This window comes from Bos indicus, chromosome 1 (assembly GCF_029378745.1).
Source record: "Bos indicus isolate NIAB-ARS_2022 breed Sahiwal x Tharparkar chromosome 1, NIAB-ARS_B.indTharparkar_mat_pri_1.0, whole genome shotgun sequence".
In the NCBI taxonomy this organism is placed as follows: Eukaryota; Metazoa; Chordata; class Mammalia; order Artiodactyla; family Bovidae; genus Bos; species Bos indicus.
Genome location: NC_091760.1, coordinates 1,217,151 through 1,236,147, shown reverse-complemented (window position 1 = coordinate 1,236,147; position 18,997 = coordinate 1,217,151). Strand labels below are relative to the sequence as shown.

The window sequence follows — 18,997 nt, the reverse complement described above, 5'->3', positions numbered from 1 at the left end:
TATGAACCCATGAAAACCACAAATCAAAAGCCTATAATAGATACACTAAAAAAAGAAAGAAATACAAGCATGCTACTGAAGAAAACCATCAAACAACAGACACAGGTGAACTGTAGGTGTAAAGAAATGGATGTGTGCCATACTTTGTGACACCTTTTTACATTTATGCCCTCAGTCAAACTTTTGATGTTTGGCAGGAGAATGCACTTGCTGGAATGTCTAGATACACTCAAATACAGACCTTTTGGCCTTGACAGACTCTTGAGCTGGGGCAGTGCTGAAAACAGAGAGGGAAGTGCCCAGACTAAAATGATTGCCACATGTAGGGCAGCACATATCCACTCACTGACAGTCCTCGGAGCATCAGTGGGAAGGCAACCATGCCTCTCAGGGAGTAATTGAGACTCTGCTTTAACTACAGGCTGAAGGGGATGAGGTTTTCCTGTACAACAGCGCTGCCACAGAACCCAGCTCTCCTCTTTAAGTAGAAAAATTTCAGCGAAGCACTCTTAGACTGCCTTACTCCAGTTACTATCATTTTGTAGTGTGTGCTCTAAACTATCAGTTACAACTCTGAGTTATTTGGGGGTTATTATGGTTAGATAGTTAGAATAGGGAAATGGGGTTCACGATGGTGGTCAGAAGGAGCAGTGACTAGAAGGAAAAAAAGAAAAGCCCATGAAAAGGGGAAGCCAGGGACCTAAGTGGGAACCTCTGGCAGAAATGGCACCCAACAGGCTCCCTTCCCTGAAAATATACCCTCTTCCCTGATTGGTTTTGGGTGTATGTATGTACTTTCCCCTATTTGCATAGAGTGTAACCAGTCAGGCCCCAGGAACCTGCTCAGGGGAGGGAACAAGGGAAGAGAGAAGCCAAAATGACAGGGCCACTCCTGGGGTTGCTGTTCTACTCTCAGGCCTACAGAGTGTACTGCTTGTTGCTTGCCCAATACATCCTTCCTGCTTGAGATATAACTGGTGTGTTGTTTCAACTCTTTGCCACAAGGAGACAAGAACTTAAGAAGAAGAACCAACCTGATATTATTTATAATCCAGTAAAAAGTTACAGAAAATCTGCTAAAAGAAACTTTCCTTTTTTTTTTTTTTTTTTTGAGAAAAATCGGTTTGTGGCCCATTTATGTTGCTTTTACATTGTGGTTTTTAATCTTCTGATCTTCCTAGGGTAGGAAGCTTCTGTTTGTTTTCTTTAATAGGAAGAAATGATCCAGTTCAACAAAAGCCAAAGCAGACTTTAAGTATTTAAGAAGTGGGGTAGTGTCAGGGAAGCATGTTCCTATTTTTACTCAGATATATAACTATGGTTTAAGACATTAAAAGACAATTTTTATTCAGCTTGACCCTTGACATTCCTTAATACTCACTGCATGTCTGTTACGTATACAAATATCAGGGGGAAAACAAGGGGTGATAGGGTATGGTTGGTGACTAGGGGCAAGGAGCTTACATATCCTACTTGGGAAGATAACATACATTTCTGAAATGTTTAACAAAAACAAAATAGAAAAAATGACAAACATGGCTGGTTGAGAAATCCCACAGGGCAGTTTTAATTGAATTCACAGTGTGGTGACAGTTGGCACAAATACTCAGGGAACTTTGCTGATCACAGTTTGCTCAACTAGCTTCTTTTAGTAAAGCAAAGATTTTGTGTTCATTCTGTGGTAGTGTTGTGTACATATATAACAATTTTTACTTCCTCTAAACAGGATTTTTTAAAATACAGGAAATGTGTGGTTATTCTAATCAAACACAGATTAAAAAGTTAAGTGCTAAAAGGCAAAATTTTCCAAAAATAAACTCAGAATGGATTAAAGATCTAAACATAAGACCAGAAACTATAAAGCTCCTAGAGGAGAACATAGGCAAAAAAATAGAGGAGAACATAGGCAAAACACATGTACACCTGTGGCAGATTCATGTCAATGTATGGCAAAACCACTACAATATTGTAATTAGCCTCCAACTAAAATGAATAAATTTATATTAAAAAAAATTTAAAAAAAGATATTGTGAATATGTGGATTTTAAAAAAATAAGGCAGCCTGGAAATATCAACTTCATCAAAGTCTGGCTTGTAAAATATTTTCTCAAAAATATATACAGTCTGAAATCCCTTTGAAAGGTTGTTGTTGAATCATGCGAAGACACGGGGATTCTTGGCCCCCGGAGGAGAAAAATTCAATCCAGGGCCAGAGACGAGGCTTGATCGCTCAGAGCTTTTGGGTAATAAAGTTTTATTAAAGTATAAAGGAGATAGAGAAAGCTTCTGACATAGGCATCAGAAGGGGGCAGAAGAGTACCCCTCTGCTAATCTTCAGCTGAATGTTATATAGTCACTAGCAGTCTGTTAATGAAAGAAAGGAATGTCTTAAAATTCAGAATGGCTCCAGGCCCCTCACCCATAAGATGCATTTTGGGATAATCTTGGCACCAAATGGTTTATCCTGGGCCATAAAATGATTAACTTGAATCTTGAAGAAGGGCAGACCACCATACAAATAGTTTCATTTACATAGATTAGGGGAACTATATCTGAGTATAACATACTGGTTTTTCAAGTAGGTTCTGAGCCAAGAGGCGAACCGACTTGATGACAGAGTTTGGGGTAAACGCATAGTACATTAGCATAGCTGAAGACAAACATTTCCATAAGAAAAAGGCATTGGTTATCTCTAGGTTTGAGAATAGTTAACTTCAGGCGAAACCAGGTGTCCTTATGGCAAGACAGTATTTTAAGAGAAACCTCCTTTTAAATTTGTATAGAGAAGGACAAAATATCACTAATTTGTTTCCTCCTGCCGCTTAAGAGAGATAAAAATGTCTAACACTTGTGGGCTATTTTCTCCATTTAGAGACCCCTGGCCTTCCTGCCTGTTACCCTCTCACTTTGATTGGTAAGCAGTTAACATTTCTAATAAAGGGCATCCTCTGAGGTCCAGAGATGGGAACTAAAGCAGATGGATGGTGAGATGATAGTCTGACTGACAGCTGAGCAGTGGCCAGTAAAAAGAGTGTGGGTGGAGAGTCTAAAGTCAGTGATAAACCATAAGGTAGTTGAATAGTGTGAGAGGATGAATTAGAGAGCAGAGTCTTCTAACAATAAAAATGTGTACTGGGTTATAAATCTAATTCCACTCATGGCAGTAAAGAAACTAACTTTACAAGAAGGGTTTTGTCCACAGAAATCAGTAGTGAGGTGGGACTTGTGACATCTGGAAATTAGACCATTAAGGTAGTTTTCAGGCATCTGGCCAAGATTGAAAATGGTGTGGCCAGCATAGGTCACTGTGAAGAAATCTCTGCTAAGCTCTAGCAGGAGGGAAGGCAGGGTCAGGAGAAGCTAGTCCTTAGGGTTCTGGGCAGAGAACTCCAGATATGAGCTGCAGCTGAGATGTGCATCTAGAATCTCTAAGACTGGCATGCATGCATGCTAAGTCACTTAAGTCGTATCTGACTCTGCAACCCCATGGACTGTAGCCGCCAGGCTCCTCTGTCCATGGGATTCTCCAGGCAAGAATACTGGTGTGGGTTGGCATTCACTTCTCCAGGGGATCGTCCGAGCCCAGTGAGCTGGCTATAAAGTGAAGGATGAATCCAGCAGACTCCATCTCGTGACCTCATGTGATAAACTACACCATCTTTTCTTTCAATACCAGAATTTAGTCCCTGATGAGGAGTTAGTTGGCTAAGGTCACAGGTCTAACAAATAAAAGGTAGTATATTTAAGATTTGAACTCAGGTCTTCAATCTTCAAATCTTCTTCAACTTCAAATCTTATTACCTTAAACTCTCTTCCATCTTCATCATTTTCTCGAAATGAGCATAAATCAAAACCAAAACAAACAAACAAACAAAAACAACCCATTTTCCTGATCCTCTGTAAACATTATTAAGTCAAAACTTTGAAAAGATAAAAATAGAACAGGGATTTTTTTTTCATTACATATATATTTGAAAAATGGTCAGTGAAGCTAATTTTACATGATATGAATGGGCTTCATTATTATAATGATCAGACATGTCCAACTCTTTGCAACCCGATGAGCCATAGGCTCTTCTGTCCATGGAATTTTCCAGGCAAGAATACTGGGGTGGGGTGCCATTTCACATTCCAGGGAACCTTCCCAATCCAGGGATTGAACTCACACCTCTTGCGTGTCCTGCACTGGCAGGCTGATTTCTTATCACTGGTGCTGAAACAGGAAACCAGATTCTGTTCTTGGAGCCGAGGAATGAACTCCACAAACTAGCAAACACTCAACACAGGCAAAGTTTATTTTAGAAGATAGAGATGCAAAGCCCTTAGCATAGACACTGACAAGGAGAGAAGAGCCCCCAAAAGGTGGGGATTACAACAGCTTTATATATTTTTTAGTATTGATCTGCATATTTTTGGCTGACTTGTAACTTTAATATGCATCATTTTTGACCAATTAGTTTAAACTTCACAACATCCAGTTTGTCATTTTTATGGCTTTCTTGGATCCCTAAGTTTCTCAGGTTTTCCAGACATTGTGACACTGTTCCTTGACACTTTCTTAAGACCTAAGGCTATTATTTAGGGGCTAGATATATATGTTTAGGAGCTAATTGTCTACCTGGACCTTTTCTCCTTGATAGACTAAACAGCAGTTCATGATTGTATTGTCCTGGTCTGAATGTTCTATGACTTACCAGACCAGGGAGGCATTCCTCTGAATGCCTGGAAATTGGAAAAAGGGAGATGCTTAATTGAGAAGAAAAAAATTGAAATTAAAAAACAAAACAGGAATTGAGGTTTCAAAGTCTTACACTGTCTAGAAATTTCAGGACCACCTGAGAAGCCTAATGTTTGCAGATATAAATACTTTCATATGTTCTTAATAAATTTCATTGGGTTGCGAAGAGCTTTAGACAGTGATTGAGAGTTCCTGAAATGTGCTATATTCTATGAACTATAAATAACTTGAAATCATGAGAGAAAATATTGAAGAAACAATGAAATATGTTTGTCTAAAATTCCAATTCATATTAGAATTCTAATTCAAATAATCTGCTGAAAATTCCAAGTTTTTTAATATGTTGTTTCCTTCAAATGATACCTTGATTATAAAATCATCAGCACCAAAGGTATATTGAACATAAGTGAACAAAACCTAACCTAAATAAAAATCTGTATAAGCAATTGCTCTCTCCTAAAATTATAAAGAGTGCCTCCATGTTCCTTTCATGGCCACAACCTAAGATAAAATGAATGCTTCTGAGAACTTTAAATTGTGTTGTTTTCACAACTGGATTAATTGCTAATTGAATACAGGCAGAACAGAATATGCAATTAATTAAGCTTTTGGAAAATATTTCAGGGATTAACTAGCATACAATAATTTAGCACTACACAATTGTGATAACCACTGTTAAAATTTTGTTTAGAATAGTATTCTAATTTATTTCATACTTTCATAGATAACATAATCACTATATATAGCATTCTAATATAACTAATACTTTGTTCCTCCCCTGCAAAGGGAACTATATTTGTGTTAATATATGATTTAACATATATGGTTTATGATATGAACTATATTATGGGGCCTTTCAGTTTATTTGCTTACTTATTTTCATTATTAACTACTGCAATGCTATGAACCCAGTGGGGAGATGAGAGTCCTCTTTGGTGTTCTTTGGAGGATCAGGGGATGTTTGCTGATATTATTAAGGCAGAATGAAGAGGAAATAAGGCAGAATGAAGAGTTTTATAACAAATAATTCCTGTCTCTGACTCTCATTTCTGTATAGGGCAAAAGAAACCATATGCAAATAGATTTCACCTAAAGTGAACATGGTAGGATAAAATCAAAGAAAAGAACAATTTTTTTGATCATTTTACAAAGGTTCAATCTTATATTAGTTGTTCTGGCTACACTCATACATTTGTTGTTCAATAAGTATTTTCAAATTGAATTCTCAGATCAAACACTGTAAGTGGCATAGTAGAAAAAATGGGGAACAGGATAGTAAGCGTCATGCTTTTATGGAATATTTAGACATGGAGAGAGGGTTCTTATTTATTTATTTACTACTTATTTCTATGTGTTATGATGGAATATTTACAGGGTGATGTAAGTACATAAAAAGGGTACAAACAAAACTAATCTGATACAGTAACACTGACTGAGCAAGTCTATTAAGCCTATTGTTAAAAAAAAAATGGAGCCTTTAGGGAAGTAAGTTTAATTGACATGGATAGAGCAGTTGCTCTTCTCATGATACCTCGCTAGGGCCTCTCAGGAACAGAGGAAAGAGATGTAAAAAACACCTTTTGTGCAAAACAGCAGAGACCCTATTGCTACTCTTCCTTAGTTTGGAGAGAAGATTAAGATTATTAAGGCCTGCTCCCTACACTCAATTTAGGCACAATTGAAAATAATGGGAAATTCAGAAGGTTGTATTGGTAGGTTATAGGAACTTATGTCAAAGTACTAGAGCTTCAGCACTCAGAATCTTTAGAGATTTAGAGAACAAAAGTCAAGAAATAGGGTAGCAAAAGAGACACAGATGTATAGAACAGTCTTTTGGACTCAGTGGGAGAGGGAGAGGGTGGGATGATTTGGGGGAATGGTATTGAAATCTGTATAATATCATATAAGAAATGAATCGCCAGTCCAGGTTTGATACAGAATGCTTGGGGCTGGTGCACTGGGATGACACGGAGGGATGGTATGGGGAGGAAGGTGGGAGGGGGTTCAGGATGGGGAACACATGTACGCCCATGGCAGATTCATGTTGATGTGTGGCAGAACCAATACAATATTGTAAAGTAATTAGCCTCCAATTAAAATAAATATACTTAAATTAAATAAAAAAGAAACAGGGTAGAAAAGCTGTCAGCCTCAGTTTTATCCTAAGAAAGAAATTTTCTGCTAATCATTTTCCTGAAGGCATTTTTTACATATTTGTTCCTAAGGCTGTAAATTAAGGGATTTAACATAGGTATAATCAATGTATAGAACACAGAGGTCACTTTATCAATAGCCATTGAATGGACAGTGCCAGGGCACAAATAAATGAAGATCAGGGTACCATGGTAGATAGAGACCACGGTCAGATGGGAAGCACAAGTGGAGAATCCTTTTCTTCTTCCCTCTGCAGAACCTGTTTTAAGAATGGATGCTAAGATGAGGATATAAGAGAGGAGAACTATTAGAAGGCAGAGGGCTTCCACTAAACTAGCAAAGACCACCAGTACAATGTCATGGATGTAAGTGTCAGTGCAGGACAGAGAGAAGAGAGGGGAGGTGTCACAAAAGAAATGGTTAATTTCACTGGAGCAGAAAGACAGGTGAAATATATTTGTGGTGTGGACGATTGAGGTCATGGTGCCTCCCAGAAATGCTCCAATTGCAAGCTGGCAACAAATCCTCTTGGACATAATAATGGTGTAAAGCAGGGGTTACAGATGGCTATGTACTGGTCATAAGCCATGACAGTCAAGAGAAAAGACTCTATGTCCTCCAAACAGCAGAAGAAATATAACTGTGCAGCACAGCCATTGTAAGAGATGGTCTTCTTATCAGAAATTAAGCCCACAAGTAACTTGGGGGCAATGACTGAAGAGTAGCAGGCATCTACGAAAGACAAGATGCGGAGAAAAAAGTACATAGGGGTGTGCAAAGGGGGACTGGCTGTGATTAATAAAATCATTCCAAGGTTGCCCATCAGGGTAACAGAGTAGATGGACAAAAACACAGCAAAAAGAGCACTCTGCAGTTCTGGGTGGTCACTGACTCCCAAGAGAAAGAACTGTGTCTTCACAGAGCTGTTCACCTGCATTCTCTGCAGGGTTTGTGGAGGTTGGAATTTTGACAGGGTACTGATGTTTATAATAACCTGAAGAGTCAGAGAAAAAATAAATATGAAAATGGCTAAAGTAATTAGAACATTAATTCTAAATCCACGGGCATCCTGGTAACCCCTAGGCATATGAACAGTAAGCACCGAAAATGTACGTATTTCCAGTTGAACTGATAACTTACCACTTCTATTTCTTAAAGCTATAATTTTCCATATTAAATGACACAGCATCAACCAGTGGTGAACTCTAACCTCTGAACCTCTTACTTTCATTTACTCTCTCATCTTTCACCAATGTGAATGATCATGGTTAATCACATTGCATATAGCACCCTCTGAGTAACTCACTTCTGTTCCACTTTGCAGTATTTTTTTACTTGCACAACAAGTTAAAGTATTTCTATTTCAGTCAAAACCTTGCCTAGTTAGAGGAGTCAAAGTACTTTATCTCTCATGCATTGAGAAGCATTTTGCCTCTGAGGAAAAAAGGAACTTCTAAGAGTTGCTTGTAAAATAGAAAGAGAAAATATTCAGAATTAGTTACTGAATCAGTAACAGAATTAGTAACTGAATCCTAACTCTAATGCTCAGCGGTTACAATTCTTTAGTCAGGCCAAGTAATCACTAAGTTTAAGTTTCATCATCATTAGTATGAAAATGACAGTGCCTGTCTCATCAAATTATATGTTAAATGATTTTCTTCTACAGTTAAATATCTTTAGCATCTCATTGATTCACCGTTCTAAAGTTGGCAACATATTAATAGTAGGTAGTACATCCATTTTTTATTTTTTAGAGTATAAGCCAGGCTATGGAATCTAACTAGAGAAATTTTCATGCTTGGACAATTACTGAATTAATCCAGGCAATATAATGAGTATTCAGGACTATTTCAATGTTTAATGATAAATTGTAACAGATGTTTAAAAAGGGTCACCTACCCCCTTCTCTTAATGATGTCTGCATTCTCTTACCATTGCACTAGTCTACAGCTCTGTGAATTGTAAATAGCCCAGAGAAACACACATGATACTTGTTTATAGACAGGTACATTTTTTTCCAGAGACAACTGATTTGCTCTGTAGTGGAAAGGCCGTTTTGTATCTATTATCAGTTTATTTGTGAATTCCTGATTTATAATATTGTGATTCTTTGAATTATCTTTTGTAACATTTATAGCATCTTAATGAATGAAATAAGTAAAATCTTTTACATGTGCACATTTTATATAAGTACAAAGTTCATATGTACATATATAGTGAAAGTGAAAGTCGCTCAGTCATGTCTGACTCTTTGTGACCCCATGGACTATAAAATCCATGGAATTCTCCAGGCCAGAATACTGCAGTGGGTAGCCTTTCCCTTCTCCAGGGGATCTTCCCAACCCAGGGATTGAACCCAGATGTCCTGTATTATAGGTGGATTCTTTATCAGCTGAGCCACCAGGGAAGCCCATATATACATATATCTATATATAGACATACATATATATACATTTTATGTCATATATAATGTGTATATATATATATCATACATATATAATTCTTCCTTAACAACGCACATCACACACAGCTCCTACAAGTTCAGCATTTGCATAATGTCTGATTTGAATATATTTTCATTTTCATTTTATATACTCTATCTCAGATTATGATCTAACCACATTACCAAAATCTTATCCTCCTGTTTTTTCTCAATTTGTTCCAGATTTTTAATAAAACTGAATGTCTTTTGAAACTTTTTGTACATTTAGAATTAATAGGCATAATGCAACTATTTACCAAGCTATTCTTTGGGTATAGAAAATCAACTATGTATACAATTATGATTGCAGATTCTGGATTACTTAATGTCTATTTTTCTACATTTGTTCTGTTAGCTAAATTAACAGCTTCCCAGGTCACTTGAGTAGTAAAGAATCTGACTGCCAATGCAGGAGATGAAAGAGATAAATTAGAGTAAATGTGAAAATCTGGCATGGATACATTGCCATCTTATAATTTTCAAAGTGCTTTCTCATCTAACTTAATTCTCACAGCTCTTTAAAATATGTTGGCCACCTCTACTGAAGAGGAACTGATGATTTCAACCCAGTTAACAATCCAGGATTGCATAACTTTGCAATCAAAGAGTCAGGGCCAGAGTTTGGACATTCTGGATCACTGGGCACTCTTCAATAAATACGACCTCCCCAGAAATGGAAATGTTAGAGACAGTGGTACTTAAAAGATTAGCCTAATCAAGACAGTTATTCCCCAAAACTCAATGTGCTGAATTGGATATACGGATATTAGCTTAAAGCTAGCATAAATCTTGATTTAGAGTTTGTGCTCCAACAGGTTTACATCTTTTGACACAATATCGGAGAAGATGTGCTGTGGTGGTTGAACGCATGGATGATAAATCCCGTGTGTCTGGCTCTTTCACCTCATATTTGTATGACTTCAGCAAAATTTCAACAACTATATGATTTCATTTTCTGATATGTAAATTACATATTATAGTGACACTTGTCTACAGGGTAGACAATGATGAGGATTAAATGAGCTAATATGTGTATTTTCAATAGTGTTTTTCACACAGCGAATATTCAATGTGTGATGTGTGTGTGTTTAGTGTGTCCACCTCTTTGCAACCTCATGGATTGTAGCCCATGAAGCTCCTCTGTCCATGGAATTTTCCAGGCAATAATGCTGTCTTGGGTTGCCATTTCCTCCTCCAGGGGATCTTCCCAACCCAGGGATCAAACTCAAATTTCTTCTGCCCCCTGCATTGACAGGTGGATGCTATACCACTGAGCCACCTTGGAAGCTAATACTATTAAGCTATTGAGACAAGTTTGAACTTCTTGAGAAATTAATACATATTATTTTATTATCAATCAGGATTCCTTTTTCCTCTAAGCAAAGGGTTAAGCAAAGAAGGAAAGCATCACTGATCTACTAGTTAATTCATTGGAATTATACTTTTATGAAATACAGATGGCTTCCTCCTTAGAAAATATTAACTCTCCTTGAATGATAGTCCATCTGCTTTGCTCTGCAAACATAGAGACAAGATTGTCTATTGATTAAGGAGTGGAGCAATTGCCACTCTCTGAAGGCAAGAAAAAGATACAATTATATCTTTTCTGAGCTATTCTTTCTTTTGTAATAATGAAAAATGACTATTCAAAGGTGAAAGTGAAAGTGAAGTGGTGTCTGACTCTTTGAGACCTTATGGACCATAGCCTACCAAGGCTCCTCCGTCCATAGGATTCTCCAGGCAAGAGTACTGGAGTTGGTTGCCATTTTCTTCTCCAGGGGATCTTCCTGAACGAGGGATCAACTTGGGGTCTCCTGCATTGTAGGGGAAGACATCAAATAAAGAGACTCATCTTTAGGGACAATGTTTAAATAAGCTTGAGGCTTTGACCATGAGAAACACTTCTTTGCTGAGGTGTTTTTCTGCCAAACCTCATATTTCTATTCACAGATGTGCAGGACCTGAAGAGAACAATTTATATAGAGAACATTAAGTGTAATAATATTTCAAGTTTATTACACACTTCAAGTCTGAAAGAAAATTTCAAGATTCAAAAAAGAAATATAAAAGCTAAATAGAACAAATGGAAAGGGAAAATAATACAGGAAATAAAAAACAGACACCATTTAGGAGCCAACTACTATGTTTCTATGTACTTGTCAGGTGAGCATGAAAACAGGATTTTGGAAGAGTTTAGCAAAATCACCTATTCTTGCAGGATTTTCTCTTTATTGATACTAGTCACTACTTTTTTTTTTCCTACTCCCTTAAAAACATTCCTCTAACCCCACCCCATGGCACCCCACTCCAGTACTCTTGCCTTGAAAATCCCATGGATGGAGGAGCCTGGTGGGCTGCAGTCCATGGGGTCGCTAAGAGTCGGACACGACTGAAGCAACTTAGCAGCAGCAACCCCACCCCAGTACTGTTACTTGGGTGTTGATAATTGATGGCATCAATGCAATACTGTAAGAGAAGATGGATAATATAATAAATAGATTGAGTCAGCCTTAATGGATATGTACATGCTTTAAAAAGAAATAATAGGTGATTAGAACAGTGTTAACATTTAGATTCTTAATCAGAGTCCAATATAGTGAGAATTGATTTAATATCATGTGTCAAATGTTTGGGGCTTTTTGCTGCTATTGTTTTTGTTAGATGCATCTTGATCATTTAAAACTTGTGTTACTCGGGGAATATTTATTATCAAACTATCAGTTTCTACATGTAGAATAAGTGACTATGAACTTAAAAGAACTTAAAATCCCATCAAGTTCTAATATCCTGGTATTAAGGTAAGATCACTATCTTTTTCATTCACCTTCTCTCTATACTGTGTCAGCAGTGGTTCATTTTTCACAGGAAAAGTCAATTTTGATACTTAAAAGAGAAAAATTGACCCACTGTAACATTTTTTAATTATCTGATTTGAATGGCCTTCTGTGTTTGTAGAAGAAATTTGTGCTTCCCTCAGGAAGACTGCTGTTCCCTAGGATAATTCAAGACCTTTTATATTTCTCTGAGGCTTTTGAGACTAGTTTTCTGATCTCACATCAGATCCCAGGAACACACACTGATACCCAATTCCCAGTGGGAATATGTACCTGCATAATTACAGTTCTACTGAGAAATTGTTTAAACACAAAATTAAGTGATGTCATATGTTTTTCTACACGTTAAGAATGTCTAAGGGAAACATATTATTATACTGTGGCTCACAAAATGGTATGTTATTATATGTAAAATTGTATTATATATTTGCTAACTAATTTTATTTAACCTGCTCAAAGCAATTTATCAAACAATTAACAGGCTATACTAGAATGGTGGAATAAACTGGTATAGCCTTAAATTGGTGCAGTGATGCTCAGGCCAAAGGTGTGACAGCATCTTTGAGGAGAAAGAGCAGGAAGAGAAAGACTTTGAGTTCAGAAGCTTCTGATGATTCAGTGACAGTGGACTCTCCCACAGGAGTGCTTTCTACCATATGTCAGGTCTGGGAAACCAAATGACAGATTTTGTGTTTCTTCTGAAAAAAAAAAAAAAAAAAGAATAAGGGAGAAAGCATGTTTATATTAACTTCAGAAAATTATAGGCATCAAACACTGTCTTCTCTTTTTTTGGCTTTATTTTTATTTTTACTGAACACTCTTTAAAATGCAATCATCAAATAATTCAATATGTTCAATATCCCAGTGGATCCCACTGACTAAAATACTAAAATTCAATTATGAGCAGAAATCAATGTAATTCCACACTTTAATCTATCAATAAATCGAGCTGATGAATTCAATTAGATATTTTGTTGGACCTTGAAACATAATCAGTGATCTAATTTAGAGCCTGATGGAGATCGACTCTTTCTTTGGGAAATGTTGTAAGTCTGCCAAAGTAGGGTGACAGCTTTTATGATCCTATATAATCCAAGCTAATTGTTCTATTCAGTTATCAGTCACATAAATTTGCAGTAGGTTTGTACAATTCCCTTGTTGGGGAGTATGACCTATCTCTTTGAAAATAGTGGCTCATAAGGACAGTTACATTTTGAATTGTGCAGAATATACAAAAGAGAATTTCAATATATGCTGAAGATCATCATCATTTTTACCTATCAAATTAACAAAGGGATTTAATTAATTACAATAGTAGTGGTCAGTGTCAATAAGGACTGAGAAAGATGTAACTCTGGTATACATTTTTCTGGAAAGCCACTGGTAACATATTTCCCAAGTCTTAGCCTTGAAAACCATAAAAGCTATATGATCTTTAATGAGTTTTTTTTCTTGACAGTGAAAATGGGTCTCCCTGTCATGTCCAACTCTTTGTGACCCCATGGGCTGTAGCCTGCCAGGCTCCTCTGTACATGGAATTCTCCAGGCAAGAATATAGGAGTGGATAGCCATTCCTTTCTCCAGGAGATTTTCCCAACCCAGGGATCAAACTCAGGTCTCCCACATTGCAGGTGGACTTATTATTTGTTAGTTATTAAAAGAAATAATTTAATTACATTTTGATAAAATTGAGAAAATACTATCGCCAAAGCTACAATGTAACATTGTTTAGAATAGGGAAAGTTAACAGTAAAAAAATAGAACTTTTTAAAAAAAACTATGGGGTATCATATCTCGGGTAGAAAATTATGTTATTTAAAATTATTGTTTTGCATTTTAAAAAATATGCTTACTTAAAAAAATAAAGATATCAAATTGCACATGTAGTGTATATATGCAGATGTAAGTGAAGATGTATATGTAGAGATATGAATGCACAGAGATATCATATGTTATCACTCTCATTTGGCTCAACCCTAAAAAGATAACTCCTTTATCCATATTAAGAAAGGCAAGTAAAGACTTCCCCAAGGTCTCTCATGTACTACAGGGCAGTTTCTATGTGAGTAGGATCTACCATTCTGACATTTTCCTGAGGGAAAAAACAAATGAAAATCGAGCAATTTTATTCTCTGCCCTCCTTCCTAGCAGCAGGAGAATTATACATGCTTTCATATATACAGTAATGAGACTGAGTCAAGTACTGGAAATCTTGGTATCCAGTATACCTGGTATATTCTCCATGCATGCATGCCAAGTCATTCAGTCATGTCCGACTCTTTGAGACCCCATGGACTGTGGCCCGTCAGGCTCCTCTGTCCATGGGATTCTCCAGGCAAGAATCCTGGAGAGGGTTGCCATGCCGTCCTCCAGGGGATCTTCCAGACCCTGCGATTGAACCCAAGTCTTTTACTTCTCTTGCACTGGCAGGTGGGTTCTTTACCACTAGTGCCACCTGGGAAGTGCATATTCTCCATACCTTGAACTAATTTCCTTAACATTGAAAATTCTCCAATTCTTTAAATTGAAAACATATCACTTTCAAACAACAAATCAAAGCAAAACAAAACAAATTGTAGCAACAGTACCAACAAAAATTGAGTGATTTGCCTACTTCAGAGTTAAAACAGAAAAATCAACTTGGAAAATTTCTTTCCTTAAGTTTTAGACTAAAAAGAAGAAGCTGCTACCGCTACTGCTAAATCACCTCAGTCATGTCCAACTCTGTGCGACCCCATAGAGGGCAGCCCACTAAGCTCCCCTGTCCCTCGGATTCTCCAGGCAAGAACACTGGAGTGGGTTGCAATTTCCTTCTCCAATCCATGAAAGTGAAAAGTGAAAGTAAAGTCGCTCAGTCGTGCCCAGCTCTTAGCGACCCCACGGACTGGAGCCTACCAGGCTCCTCCATCCATGGGATTTTCCAGGCAAGAGTACTGGAGTGGGGTGCCATTGTCTTCTCTGAAGAAGAAGCTAATCCATGATAAACCCATAGCTTCATCATTTTATGCCCTCTTTATTCTTAGTGATATTTCTTGTTCTAAAGTCTACTTTCTACTTTGTTTTATATCAATATATTCATGCATGAGATGCTTTCTGCCATTGTATATTTAACTCAATACATTATCATAATTGAGATTTCTTTAGAAGCAGTTTAAGTCACTCATTTTAGAGGCACATGAGTTTAAAAAATGAGTAACATCAATGTAAATTATACTCTACAGCAGCTATAGGGGTTACCAAAAATGAATTGAAATCTAAAGGTAAATGATAGAAGAGTATGGAATTTTACATCAGTATTTATTGAAGAGCATCAATGCCTGTAGTGTTGCCATATTAAATAATTCTCTTGATTATGCCACACACTAATTTTTAAATCACGATCAGAGGACTTAAGTAATATGTATTTCCATTTTTTCAGAATAAGAATAAAGGAATTATGTCTCTGAATTAATCAAAAAAATTAGTCATTCTTTGTCAAGATAGAGAAGAAACATGAAAATTTATGCTCTGAAAATGGATTATTTATTACTGATTTGAGTCAAGGTTAATATAACATTTCTGCTACTTTCCACTGATATTCTAGTTAATGTAAATATCAAGTAAGCAGTGATTTGTAGAAGAATATATTTTATTTATGAATATATAAAATAATGTTGGTTATCACTACATATCAAAATGTTAACCAGAAAAAAGTGATGTACATAATTCATCCTTGTAAGTTTGAAATCATATAAGCATTTGAAATTACCCCATTGAACTGTTTTCAAAGTTTTACTTCATCCTCATGAAAATAGAATTATTTCTCTTAATATTTTTCTCAAAAGATTTGGAATTTCATTCAGACACAAAGATTATAGAACAGAAAACAGATGCATAAGTAATTCTAGCAAAACTGATGAGGCAACAGATGAAAGAAAATATAAATATGATTGCTAATTTCAAATTAGATATATGTGCCTATGAGGGTGAAAGTGAAAGTTGCTCAGTCATGTCCAACTCTTTGGGCCCCATGGACCACAGTTCATGGAATTCTCCAGGCCAGAATACTGGAGTGAGTAGCCTTTCCCTTCTCCAGTGGATCTTCCCGATCCAGGAATCGAACCTGGGTTTCCTGCTTTGCAGGTGGATTCTTTACCAACTGAGCTATCAGGGAAGCCCCTAAATATCACATTGCTTAGAGGAAAATGTAATCCTCCCTGATATACACAACCATATAGATTAGATTATTTCAATGTTTAGATTATACTTAAAAATTAGAGCTATTTTAAAGCAATGTTCAAGTCCCAGGAAAGCTATTAGCTCCCAATTTTTACAGCAAATCTACTCAATTGTTTTATGGAGACTTTCTAGAGAGTCCTGTTAAGGAGAACTAAGATACAGGCTTGATCAAACTGCCATGTGAAGTAATAATATATATATAATGATTGGTAAGTGATGGGCAACACAAAACATACAATATGTGTAAAGTATCTACGTTTTTGTTCTCAGTATTTCAAGAAGCAAGCTAATTTTCTTAAGCCTCTTGTAAATTCTTTCATTCTCTATACTGAAACTTTCTTCCAAAATAAGTTAGAATTGTAGCTACAATGTATGCACAATTTCATTTCTTCAAGCACCTGGCAAGATACCTTGTAGGCATATGACATACAATAATAGCTTAAAATATGTTTGAATCATTGACTCTTGACCATTATGTTCTTTCAGTTCAGTTCATTTCAGTCGCTCAGTCGTTTCCGATGTCATTAGCGACCCCATGAAACGCAGCACGCCAGGCCTCCCTGTCCATCACCAACTCCTGGAATTTACTCAAACTCATGTCCATCGAGTTGGTGTAGCCATCCAGCTATCTCATCCTCTGTCGTCCCCTTCTCCTCCTGCCCCTAGTCCTTCCCAGCATCAGGGTCTTTTCCAATAAGTCAACTCTTCACATGAAGTGGCCTAAGTATTGGAGTTTCAGCTTCAGCATCAGTCCCTCCAATGAACACCCAGGACTGATCTCCTTTAGAATGGACTGGTTGGAACTCCTTGCAGTCCAAGGGACTCTCAAGAGTCTTCTCCAACACCACAGTTCAAAAGCATCAATTCTTTGGCGTTCAGCTTTCTTCACAGTCCAACTCTCACTTTCAAGTAAAACTTATGTCATTCTCTTTTATTTCTCTTTAAAAATCTGTCTATCCTTCAAGGCCAAGTAAAAGATGCATGATAGCCATAAATGATTTTGTACAGTCTCTTCCCACCAACTGTATTATGATATTAACTAACACCACTGGCTTGGGAGGTTCCTGAAAGTAAAACTATATCTTTCCCTGTCATCTATTCACTAAATTTAAAGTATAAAATTGGTCATTTATTTAAGACTACTCATTAGTCATCAGGAAAAAAGGAATAACAGAACTAGAGTTTACAGCACATGTACAATATGTTTGATATATTATCTATATTCTTTTGTTCTATATACCACTTTATGAACAAAATATTAAACTGGTTTTGTAGATAATGACTGAGTCAGGTCAATCCATCTTCTCTGACTTAGTCAGAACCAGGTATAGTCTCCTGATCTAAAATTCATATTTTTTCCATTGTTGTTTTTGTTTTTCAAATCTAAAGTTATTTGTTAAGTAAATTTTTGACATAATCCATTCAAAATCAGAAAAGTGTTCTTTAATAACCAAAGTAAATATTTAGCAGTTACATGCCTTCAATGTGAAAACAATTTTGTTTTCATTAGTTTGCTGACTGTGTCCTTGACATCCTTATTTCTCAGACTGTAGATCAGGGAATTCAGCATGGGGATGACCACCGTGTAAAACACAGACGCCACTTTGACTGTGTGCCTGGAGAGTGTGGAGCTGGGCACAGAGTAGAGGAAGAGGATGGTGCCGGGGAAGATGCTGATGGCGGTCAGGCGGGAGGCGCGGGTGGAGAAGGCCGACCACCAGTTAATTGCGTCTTCAAGGTGGTGACAACAATGAACACGCAAGACGTGAGAATGACGAGCAAAGTGATCACCTCATTAAAGGTGGCAACAGTGAAAAGCAGCAGCTGGCTGAGATAAGAATCAGAATAAGAGAGGGAAATCAAGGAAGAAAGCTCACAGAAGTGATTGATTGTGTTGAAACCGTGAAAAGATAATTCGACAGCAGAACACATGAGAGTCAAGGAGCAAGCTACTCCCCATGCATATGACGTGACCACTAACATGGCACAGAGTCTCTGGGACATGACGACTGTGTAGAGCAGAGGGTTGCAAATAGCCACGAAGCCGTCATAGGCCATCACAGCAAACAGAATTAATTCAGTCACCACAAAGGTGCAAACGAGAAAGAACTGCACCATACATCCCCAAAATGAAATGCTCTGTCTTCTGCAAGTAGGTTCACCAGCGTCTTGGGAGCAATGATGGAAGAATAGCAGAAATCCACAAATGAGAGGTGGCTGAGAAAAAAGTACATGGGGGTGTGCAGTTTGGGGTTAACTTTGATGATGACCATCATCCTAAGGTTCCCTGCTATGCTGAAGTTGTAGATGGCCAGAAATACCAGGAAGAGGGGGCTTGCAGTTCTGGGTAGTCTGAGAACCCAAGAGGGCGAATGTGGCCCCAATGGTTATATTTCTCTTGGTCAGAGACATTCTTCCTGATGGATGGATCTGAACATCTGTCTTGCAAATAATATATTAGAAGAGTGACTGACACATCTATTTGCCATGAAGTGATGGGGCCAGATGCCATGATCTTCACTTTCTGAATGTTGAGCTTTAAGCCAACTGTTTCACTTTCCACTTTCACTT

The 18,997-nt window shown here is 37.2% G+C and overlaps 1 pseudogene; it reads right to left on the bottom strand.

Moving 5' to 3' along the window:
- Positions 1-2,035: 2,035 nt before the first annotated feature.
- On the bottom strand, positions 2,036-18,956 carry LOC139180595 (olfactory receptor 5D16-like; annotated as a pseudogene).
- Positions 18,957-18,997: the final 41 nt, after the last annotated feature.